Source organism: Bombina bombina, chromosome 6 (assembly GCF_027579735.1).
Source record: "Bombina bombina isolate aBomBom1 chromosome 6, aBomBom1.pri, whole genome shotgun sequence".
NCBI classification, from domain to species: Eukaryota; Metazoa; Chordata; class Amphibia; order Anura; family Bombinatoridae; genus Bombina; species Bombina bombina.
Window position 1 is genome coordinate 395558344 of NC_069504.1, and position 12296 is coordinate 395570639.

The 12296-nt window shown below is 37.1% G+C and overlaps 1 protein-coding gene across 2 annotated transcripts in view; it reads left to right on the top strand.

Annotated features, from left to right (window-relative positions):
- Window positions 1-12296, top strand: part of SH3PXD2B (SH3 and PX domains 2B) — a 455707-nt gene that overhangs the window by 24702 nt on the left and 418709 nt on the right. The window lies entirely within an intron of this gene.

Below are 12296 nucleotides of genomic sequence, written 5' to 3' on the forward strand. Positions count from 1 at the left end.
ATTGGCCAGACAATTCAACTGAAAGTTAAAAGTACATCAGCTTAGTCGCGGCGAGCGAGACGTCAAATTTATCAATAATCCGCCACTGCTCGCGGCGGGCTAGACTTGTCTATTTATTGGGGGATTATTAGTACATAGTGACAGCGGACACCATTTCGCCCGCGGCGAGTAACGGTGAGTTTATCCGCGTCTAAAATGACGGATGAATTGACGGCTTAGTACATGGAGCCCTAAAAGTGCATCTAGTTCAAGTAATTTAGGGTATGAGTATCCTAGTATCATGGTGTGCTGTACTTTACTGTTCTCTGCAGTATAAATGTCAAATTTAGAAAATAAAACAGTTAAAGGGACAGTCAGCTCCAGAATGTTTATTCTTTAAAAGATAGATAATCTCTTTATTACCCATTCCTCAGTTTTGCATAACCAACACTTCCCTACCTCTGTGATTACCTTGTATCTAAGCATCTGCAGACTGCCCCCTTATTTCAGTTATTGTGACAGACTTGCATTTTAGCCAATCAGTGCCCCCTGATAAGTAACTCCACAGGCATGAGCACATGTTATCTATATGGCACACATGAACTAATGCCCTCTAGCTGTAAAAAGTTACATGCATTTAGATAAGGCAGCCTTCAAGGGCTTAGAAATATTAGTATATGAGCCTACCTAGGTTTAGCTTTAAACAAAGAATACAAAAGAACAAAGGAGATTTGATTATAAAAGTAAATTGGAAAGTTGTTTAAAATTACATTTAATTTTGACTAGACTGTCCTTTTTTTTAAAGGGACATTCCGGGCATAATTGAAATGAGTGTCAGTTCATTTCAATTTTGAATTGTATCAAACTGAGTCATTGCCAACACCATAAAAGGCACTGCTTCCTGTGCACATGCAGATATCATTTGGTCAGCCCCAATGATTTTCTCAGCCTATTAGAAATTCTTTCGGCTTGGGAAGAACCTCGCCATTTGGGTGTACTGTACAGGCAGTAACATATTCTAGTTTATATACAGTGATTGCATGATTGGAGAGATAATGTGTAGATTTATACAGACCCTGGATTGAAAAATAAGAATTTGAATGTTAACAAGACCCTAAACATCCTGTAATCACAAGACATTTCTGTTGTGTTGCTATAGAATAACATATCAGACGGGTCTTAATGTTTTTAAAACAAATTAACATAATTTTTACTGCAACTATTTTTCACTAACCAAACTCCCCAACATTTAGCCTTATTTGGTGGAACCAATCTGTGCTTTTGTCTGCTGATGACAAGGCTAGCCACTTTTGTAAAGTTAGTCAAAATGAAATAGTTTTACAGTAAAAGCCAATTAGAGAGGGTATGTATAAAAAAACTCACAGAACATGGCAGGGATAAAACGGTTATCTTACCCTGCATTGTTTTTGTAATGTTTTGTAGCTTTAAGGAAATATCTACTTAAAAAGGACAATAACGTTAAAAATTACATGACTAGCAGCCTGCAATTTTTACACAGCTTTCCAATTTACTTCTATTATATACTTAGTATGAAGCCTAGGAGCCCAGCTGTTTGTAGATCTTCTTCATGAGAGCTGATTTACAATGGTGCAACTCTTGCCAGGGCCCTCTACCCACTTGTTCCCTATAAATGTTACCTGGATATCGTACCTTTGCTGCAGAATCTGTTGGCGCTCTACAAATAACTAATAATCACATACTCTGTTGAAAAGCATATATAGGTAAGCTAGAACGCAATAAGAGGAGATAGAAAAACTTAGATAAAATCCTTGAATGTTTTCTATCATTATTGCAAACAACGTCGTTGACAAAGTCAACTGATTCGTTGCAGTTTTCCTATATTGTATGTCAGCTGACTTGTAGTTTATTTCACTCTGTCAGAAATCTTCAATAAAAATTTACAATTAAATAATAATAAAAAAAATCCTTGAATGTTTATACTTTGGTGTTTTAGAGACTTATTCATATTCTACAAAGCTTTTCTTGTTTTTATAAAATTATTGCTTCCTCACCCTATCTGTGTGCTTATTTAGCACATTATTATTATTATGTATTTGTAGAGCTCCAGCAGATTCCGCAAGGGGTATAAACATAGGCGGTATACAAGATAACATTTATAGGGATCAAATGGGTAGAGGGCCCTGCTGAGAGTTGCACTGTTGTAGTCAGCTCTTATGGAGGCGATCTGCAAACAGCTGGCCTCATAGGCTTACATGCTAAGGGATAAACAAAGGAATTCCCTTTCTAATCAAGTCTCTGAAATTTCCCATCGCACCTCCTGTTTAACCTTTCCTAGAGGCAACGCTGAAAAAAGTGTTTTGGTAATCCAAATCTTCTCTGTTTCCAGGGATATATGTGCGTTCTTTGGAGGGTTCCTGTGGGAGAGTTACAGGGACACTGAAGTATATTAAACGACCATGGTTCAGATACAGGGGCATATTTATCAAGCTCCGATTGGAGCTTGATGCCCCAGGTTTCTGGCGAGCCTGCAGGCTTGCCAGAAACAGCAGTTGTGAAGCAGCGGTCACAAAGACCGCTGCTCCATAACGCGGACACACATCTAGTACGATCGGGTTGATTAACACCCCCCTGCTGGTGGCCCATTGGCCGCGAGTCAGCAGGGGCGGCGTTGCACCAGCAGCTCTTGTGAGCTGCTGGTGCAATGCTGAATACGGCGAGCGTATTGCTCACCGTATTCAGCGAGGTCTGTCTGACCTGATCCGCAGTGTCGGATCAGGTCCGCCAGACCTTGATAACTTGGGGTCTCAACATTGAGTTTTAAGAGACTTTACAATTGACTCCTGTCATGATGATAATATCCTGAGGTAAAAAGTATCTGGGATGTTGTGGGTTAATAAACACTAAAAGTATTTCAGGAACCACCTTCTAATCATGAGTGCCACCATTTTGGAACCTAGGTTACACTACAGGTATCTAAAGGAGTGTTACTGCACATGTGCAAACCGGTCAGTACTGGAATGTAGTGAAAGCTAGAATTCAGCATGGCGACACCCATGACTAGAGGGCGTGAGTAAAAACCTCAGTACTTTGCTTATACAATATATTTAGTGTTTAATGTTGATTTTTTAAAATTACTTGTTATGGTAAAAAAAAAATTAAATAAGTGGCCAGACATTCTTTTAATAAAGTCTGGTGAATATAAAAAAAATCAAGCTTCAGTGATTAATAGAGACATAAGGGGAGATAATGAAATTTCATATCTGAGAACTTTTCAATTAAAAATGTAGCTTTATTCTGTCAAAGCGAAAGGATATTTTGAAGGTAATTTATGAAATATAAAATGATCTATACATCAGATGTCACTTTATGAATGTACCTCATATTTTATTAGTATTAGTATAAAATGTATGAGAATTTTTCTTTTCTTTTTACGATTTATTTGTGTATATTAAATAGCTGATTTTGTGTTTTGAAGCCACAACCTAATAACATGTATTGAGCTTGTAGGTATAATCAGATCTCATTACTTTATCACATTGTGTACATACAGGGAGTGCAGAATTATTAGGCAAGTTGTATTTTTGAGGATTAATTTTATTATTGAACAACAACCATGTTCTCAATGAACCCAAAAAACTCATTAATATCAAAGCTGAATAGTTTTGGAAGTAGTTTTTAGTTTGTTTTTAGTTATAGCTATTTTAGGGGGATATCTGTGTGTGCAGGTGACTATTACTGTGCATAATTATTAGGCAACTTAACAAAAAACAAATATATACCCATTTCAATTATTTATTTTTACCAGTGAAACCAATATAACATCTCAACATTCACAAATATACATTTCTGACATTCAAAAACAAAACAAAAACAAATCAGTGACCAATATAGCCACCTTTCTTTGCAAGGACACTCAAAAGCCTGCCATCCATGGATTCTGTCAGTCTTTTGATCTGTTCACCATCAACATTGCGTGCAGCAGCAACCACAGCCTCCCAGACACTGTTCAGAGAGGTGTACTGTTTTCCCTCCTTGTAAATCTCACATTTGATGATGGACCACAGGTTCTCAATGGGGTTCAGATCAGGTGAACAAGGAGGCCATGTCATTTAGATTTTCTTCTTTTATACCCTTTCTTGCCAGCCACGCTGTGGAGTACTTGGACGCGTGTGATGGAGCATTGTCCTGCATGAAAATCATGTTTTTCTTGAAGGATGCAGACTTCTTCCTGTACCACTGCTTGAAGAAGTTGTCTTCCAGAAACTGGCAGTAGGACTGGGAGTTGAGCTTGACTCCATCCTCAACCCGAAAAGGCCCCACAAGCTCATCTTTGATGATACCAGCCCAAACCAGTACTCCACCTCCACCTTGCTGGCGTCTGAGTCGGACTGGAGCTCTCTGCCCTTTACCAATCCAGCCACGGGCCCATCCATCTGGCCCATCAAGACTCACTCTCATTTCATCAGTCCATAAAACCTTAGAAAAATCAGTCTTGAGATATTTCTTGGCCCAGTCTTGACGCTTCAGCTTGTGTGTCTTGTTCAGTGGTGGTCGTCTTTCAGCCTTTCTTACCTTGGCCATGTCTCTGAGTATTGCACACCTTGTGCTTTTGGGCACTCCAGTGATGTTGCAGCTCTGAAATATGGCCAAACTGGTGGCATCTTGGCAGCTGCACGCTTGACTTTTCTCAGTTCATGGGCAGTTATTTTGTGCCTTGGTTTTTCCACACGCTTCTTGCGACCCTGTTAACTATTTTGAATGAAACGCTTGATTGTTCGATGATCACGCTTCAGAAGCTTTGCAATTTTAAGAGTGCTGCATCCCTCTGCAAGATATCTCACTATTTTTGACTTTTCTGAGCCTGTCAAGTCCTTCTTTTGACCCATTTTGCCAAAGGAAAAGAAGTTGCCTAATAATTATGCACACCTGATATAGGGTGTTGATGTCATTAGACCACACCCCTTCTCATTACAGAGATGCACATCACCTAATATGCTTAATTGGTAGTAGGCTTTCGAGCCTATACAGCTTGGAGTAAGACAACATGCATAAAGAGGATGATGTGGTCAAAATACTAATTTGCCTAATAATTCTGCACTCCCTGTATACATGCTTCTTTATCTTATATCTGTCCATAAACCAAAGACCAATACTTGGAGAGAACAATCGAAAATTAACATTTTATTACATTATCTCTTCTATACCCCACTGGGAGTGTAATTTCTTCTGCTGATTGTGTTAACACAGCTTATCTATAGCTTGGACCTAAAGCCAGAAACTTTAAGAATAGGTGGGGATACCACAGGCTAAATAAACTATTTCAAATGCCAATATAAGGGTAAAGGAAATACCTGTAAACCATTTAATACACCCAAGCAGGTAAAGTGGATCATTGGGAACAAATTAATGGGGAGAAGGATTTTGAGTAAACTGTCCCATCAAGTATTCACTGAAACAGTACACACCAAAGCAAGCTCTCTAAATACTGGTGCACAGGCTCTCGCAGCATATGTGCGTATGCTGCTGAAAACCAGTAATAACTCGCTAGAAGCATTTTTGCTAATGGAAGTATATTGCAAAAATGCTTCTATGTTCATTTCAATTTTGACATTTCTAATATTATTAAAATTGAAAAAAAAAATAATGAATAATATAGCTTTAAGCATTGATTTGCAAAATTTCGTCATGTAAAAACTGTTTTAACAACCCTTTTAAAGTGTACAATGTTTTGTAAATCCTCCAGAGCAGTCTACAAAGGTGCCAACGCTCCCTTGATGGTTTGTCCTGAACTGAGAGCTTTGTTCTGTTTCTAGCAACTTGTTTGTTCCCATAGTTGTACTTGTTCTAAAGAAATATGAGCAATCCCTGTCTTAAAACAATCAAATATGTGCTATACATCCCTTGAATACCTTTTAATAAGGGCTAGATTACTAGTGGAGTGCTAATTTATTGCGCGCCTGCAAATGGGCAAATTACTCAGAGCGCAAATATCGCTTTCACTTGTAATTTGGCTCTAAGTATGTTTACTTGGTCTCCTTTGCTGTGGTAAATCACAGTCTACATTTAAATGAGGCTGTGCACCACTCTCCCCAGTGGCTGCAAATCTGTAGCATTTCTTTATACATATAAAAGCTCAGGAAAAAAAATGTACTTTGTATTTAGCCGCTCAGTAAAGTATGTAAAAAGATTTTGTTTGCCAGGATAATTTACCTGAAATTATGAATGCATATTATATGCTCAATTAAACATTTTATTGGGACTTTTATTTGGTGTTAAATGTTTTATGCAAGTAAGAAAGGTTGCCTTAAAGGGACAGCAAATACCTTATCATTTTAGAATTTTTTTTGTGTTGCCACAGAGTAACACATCAGCCAAATCAAATTAACATCCCTTTTACTGCAATTTGTTTTCAATAGCCAAACTCCACCCACCATCTGCCTTCTTTGGAGGAGCCAATATGGGCTTTAGTCTACAGACAACAAGGCTAGCCACAGGTCATAACATTTTGTATAAAATGCATTGTTTTGCTGTTTTCTGATAGTCTGTTAAGGACAGATATGTAGTAGAGTTAGCCTTGATAAGTCAGTATGGTGCTTTTCAAGTTTTTAGAATTAGAAGTTGCTAAATTACATGAAAAGGGGACAGAATAAATTAACAGGATATTGCAAAGTTGTTTCATTACACATAAACATTTTATGTAAAAATCATGATGTTTACTGTCCCTTTAATCATTAAAACTGCAGGTAAATGTGAGTGATATTCATTATATTCTGTACTCAGTAAGAGGCATATAGAAGGATTTAATAACAAAAGTTGCTGTCTCTCATTCGTGAGAAACAATAGATTAGTTTAGAAACTGAGTGACACAGTGATACGGTACTGAGTTAACACACAAGTGTTCTGCATAGTCTGAAAAGTTTCATGCACTTCAAAATTGCAATAAATGCTGGAATAGAATGTCTCTAAAGAGCCATCTGGTGATGTAACCCTTGTTATAGAGAATGTACTATCTTATTCATTGTACAAGAAAACGATATATAGGCGCTAACGTAAGTCACACAGATATTCCCCAATTGTATATAATCTAATATACACAATGAATGAAAATGGATGCCAATTGTATACACTTCAGAGACGAGCTTTACCTCTTGAGAAAGCCCGACCGGCATCAGGGGAATCGCGTTGAGGACCGAGAACCGAGGAATACATTGGACATTACCCCTGTTTCCAGAAAGACCGCTTAGCCCTTTATTCGCTCTAAAGATATTCCGGAGCTGAAAAGACTGACTGCATACGGAGATTGCAGGATTTAAAAAGGCAGCGGTGTACCGGAGGAAACAAAGAACAGTCTACCTGTTACATCAGATGGGCTACTTTACAGGCGCATTTTAACTGAAATCTTGTAAGTGCATATTGTTAAGCGCTTATGTGTATTAATAAAAATTCTTTCACTTGAGTTGGAGGATGCGCTTCTTTTCTTCTTTTTAGACTATCTTATTCATTCTAGGTGATGGAGGTGGGGCTATATTGTAAAAATGTAATGTGCCGGCTATATGCTAGCAATAACTGTATTATATACACAGATACAAAAAAATTTCCTCTAGTCCCATATCAGTAAGACATTTTGGCTTTTATCTCTTTTTAACATTGACTGGACTACTAACTTTTTTCACTGGATCACTAAGTCTCCAATGATTCGTAAACTATAGTGATATTTTTCAACCCGTGTGTGGCTGGATAGATCTCTCTACACAAAACAAAAAGACAGTTGTCTTAATGTTTACACCACTTGCATCAGTAGCATGTACCACGTAGCTGTGTGTAGATTAAACAAGCAATGTATATCAGATGACCTGTTTGTGCCATCTGGTTTATATCCACTAAAGAATCCGGATTAACATGTGTCATTCATACATTTTGTGCAGCAACAAATGGTCATGCCGAGTTACTAAAATCATTTAGGTACTATCCAATTATAAAATTATCACAAAATGCTGCTAATGGAAATATAACTGATATTTTAAAGTCAAACCGTTTGCCTAGTTAAAGTGAATGCACCACACCTAAAGCCATTTAAAGCATAACTGCAATGTCACTTTCCTGATAATATTGTTTTAAGATCTGTGAGTAGAGCCATGTAAATCAGTTTATCACTTTGTGTTTTCAAATGATGCGGTTTCTCTTTGGGAGCTGAAAATCAAAAAAGGAAAGAGAACAGCACACCTGTTTGTGGGGCACGGAGTAAGATTTGCTAAATCTTGTTAATCCAAATAGTCATACATCCAAAGCACTCCAGCCACAACGTTTCAAACCTACAATAGGCTCTTAGTCATGTACGTGTACGTAGGTACATGACTAAGAGCCTATTGTAGGTTCAAAACGTTGTTCCTGTAAACTTTTGGACCCAACTAATGAAAATAAAGGTCTTTTAAACAAAGATTTCTTCTGGTGGCTGCAGTGCTTTGGATGTATGTCTCCTTGGGAGCTGTCATATGCTTTGGTCATTGTGTCTACGGCAGACAGAAGGATGTTGGTAAATGACTGAGATAGTGTGTGTCTGAATATTATCACTGTGTGTATTGATTGAGGCACTTATGTATACTCTACCCTATTTCTGTTAGTAAAATGTATTTGCACTCTTTATAAAGGGTTAAGTACAGATCACCAAAGGAACAATTCATATGGCAGGCAGGGAGACTATTTTCTATCTTTTAAATACAATAAAAGGAACATGTCATTTTTCATACACCCATAGTAAATATTAATTAAAGGACAGTATAATATAAAAGTTTTTTCCCTAATGTATTTCCAATGACCAGTCTCAGAGTATAAAATGTATGAGAAATTGCATTTTCATGTTTATTTGTGTATATGAAATAGCTGGTTTTGTGCTTTGAAGCCACAACCTATTAAAATGGTTTGAACTTGCAGATAAAATCAGATCTTTGTTTTATCACTTTGTGTATACAAACAGAATTCCTTATCTTATATCTGTCTGTAACCAAGCCCTAATTCTTAGAGAGAACAATGGAAAATTTACTTTTTATTTCATATTTCTCCTACACCCTACTGGGAGTGTAATTTCTTCTGCTAGCTGTGTTTACATAGCTTGTCAATAGCCTGTACCTACTGTAAGTATAGAAACTTTCAGTATAGGTAGGGATACCATAGGCTAAGGACTAGATTACGAGTGGCGTGCAATTTAGTGCTCCCACTTGTGCGTTAACTCAGATAGAACTAAGCTTTTTGCGCGCATTGGGTAGCATGTGTATTACAAGATAAAAGTAAAAAGTTTTCTGGTTTTAAAAAAGCCAAGCTTCAAATATCGCGAGAGATATGGGAATATCTATTTAGTAGAGCTGCAACAACTGATCTGCATAATCGATAATAATCGATTATGAAAATAGTTGTCAACGAATCTCATAATTGATTAGTTGGTTTGCAATTAGTTGGTCTGTGCACAACACCAGCTGCTTTACTCCAATGAACTCCTTCCTGCACATGGTATTGTGTTTTATGGTTATGCCCTTAGCCTAAAGGATGTCTACAGACTTTTCACTTTTTTTTAGGACACTATAAGTTTCTTTTTAAGATTAAAACTACTCCTGTCTTATGTGCAACCCAGAAATAAAATAGGAGTCATAATTTGGATTGTTTATATAAAATCAGGTGATTTGGGACTATGCTTTATTTACACTTAGCCCTAGATTGATGACATTTGTTATATGAATTGATGTCACTATTACCTGTTTGTTCAATTTTTAGCGGATCGCTTGCTATTGCTGATATACAGTATGTACTCTATAGATAAATGTGTAAGGCTGTGTCCTGTTACTGATATTAGGTCTTTAGCCCTTTTGCCTTTTTTTTTTCTTTCTATTTTTAATTAATTGGAATATGTACCAAATTCAACCTCTAAGTACATATCTGTTATTTTAAGAGCAGACTAGATGGTTTTTCCCCCTAACCTTATAGCTGGTTATTTACCACTGCCAGGGTCGCCACTAGAAATTTTGGGGCCCCTTACTTAACCAATGATCAGGCCCCCCCCCTTTGACATGTGCAATTTTTTACCAAGTTACTAAAACGTATATGTACTTTATTCTTAAGTGTAGTCAAACTTGGAAATGTTGTAAAGGTAGTAACATACAAACACAGAACTCGGTAGTAAGGTCAAAATGTCCTAAAAAGGAACAAACAATGGACACACACACAAACTTGCACATACACCCACAGAGACAGCCTCATAAAACACACAACGACATACACACACACACCCTCACAGAGACATCCACAGAAAATGCACATAAACACACACAAAGGCACTCACAGAAAACACAGAAAGACATAGATACACACACACACACACACACACACACCCTCACAGAGACATCCACAGAAAATGCACAAAGACAGACACATAAACCCTCATAGCGAGACCCACAGAAAAGAAATACACACTCATAAAGACACCAACAAAGACATAAACACAGACACCCACAGAAACACTCACAAGAGGTAACATTTCTGCACATTGCCATCCATCCCATAAATCAACAGTGTGTGACATGCATGATATAAAAAAAATAGCAGAAATGAAGAGATCACTTTTATATTTGTAAATGAGCAGACAAACATACTTCTGTGAATTGAAAATTGTACATTATTGATTTGTCAGAATGGGTAGATTAAGAAAAGTACTTTTGAACGGTTGACATATGTTTGGGGTTTCCCCCTCCCATTTTCCCTAACCAAGAGCACCACTTCAAATCTGTCAGCTGTACTTATGGATTTTGAAAATGCTGTACTCTATTTTGTCTTGGTGGAACCATAAGCTGCGGTACTCAGTCTCATATAATTAGTATTGGTTAAATGCAGGATTTAGGCTTGTTTGCATGTATTTAAAAATTAAATCAGCTGTTAAGTTAACCTGTCCCATTTCAAACACTGAGCAATCTTAGCCTGAGAGTAACATTTTATGCAGATGTAAAAATCTTAAATAAAATGCCTCCTGGCATCTGGAAAGTCCTTGCATAAAGGGGCAGTAAACTAGAATGTAATTAAACTATATTTATAAATAAAAAAAATCATATTTGCCAAAAGGGCACCTACCATTTTTGTATTAAGGAGGAAACATTTCTGCATGGTTTTTAAATATAGAATTTCTACAGTATTGTCAAATAATCATAAAATACACTGCTGCATATTGCTAACAAAATGAAATGTGTTTTTATGGACCCCTGACCCCACCATACAACTACCACACTGAAGTTACAATCTGAAATTTCACAAATAAATAAACATTTACTAAGTGATCTTCCATCTGACTCGGGCACACACTCTATAAACTGAAGTGCCAAGTCTGTCTCACACTGTGTATAGGGGTTTAGTGCACACTCAGAAATCCTCTCAAATGCTAATACTTTACTCCTTGTAATGACATTTCCCCATGCTCAATAGCACTCTGCTGTAAATTTAAATAATAGTTGTACTTGCCTCATGGGGCTCCCCTGGCCCACTGGGCCCCTGACAGGAGTCACCCTATTCACCCCCTGATGGCGGCCCTGACCACTGCATATAGATATTCAAGATATTTTTATGTTAAAATGAAGTCCAGGCTTACTTTGTCAAGAGGCCCCTTTCATTGGTGGAAAACTAACAAAGATAAATATCCCACCTTGGTGAAATTAGCAAAACCCTATTTATGCATCTCAGGCACCTCCACACCATATGAGCGCCTCTTCTCTGCTGCAGGCAAAATAGCTGCCAAAAAGAGGGCCAGCCTCAGCCAGGAGCATGTTGACATGGTGACATTTTTGCATTTCATTGCAGTTTCTGAAAGAGTGAATAACAGAATGTTATAAACAGTGATAGTCTACCTATTACTAGTTCTACCTTATTTCAAACAGTTTATGGTTTTGTTTTGCTTAATTATAAAAATTTGTTCTGCTGCTTAAAATTTGGACCAACAGTTAAATATAGGAAAAAATTAACTAATTTATTTTTTATCCGATTAGTCGATTAATTGAAAAAATAATCGGCCGATTCATCGATTATGAAAATAATTGTTAGTTGCAGCCCTACTATTTAGAAATACACATAGAAGAACATATTCCCCTATGTGAAGAACATTGAAATGTGAATTATTTACATTAAGTACATACATTTTTTTATATTTAATAAAGTGTTTATGCAATATTCATATTTTCAGCTACTTGACTGCAAAGTGCTCCAATGCACGCGCCTGCTCACACACACACACACGTGTGTATATATTTGTGTTTGTGTATATATGTATTTGTGTCTGTAAATACATATAGACACATAAATGCATA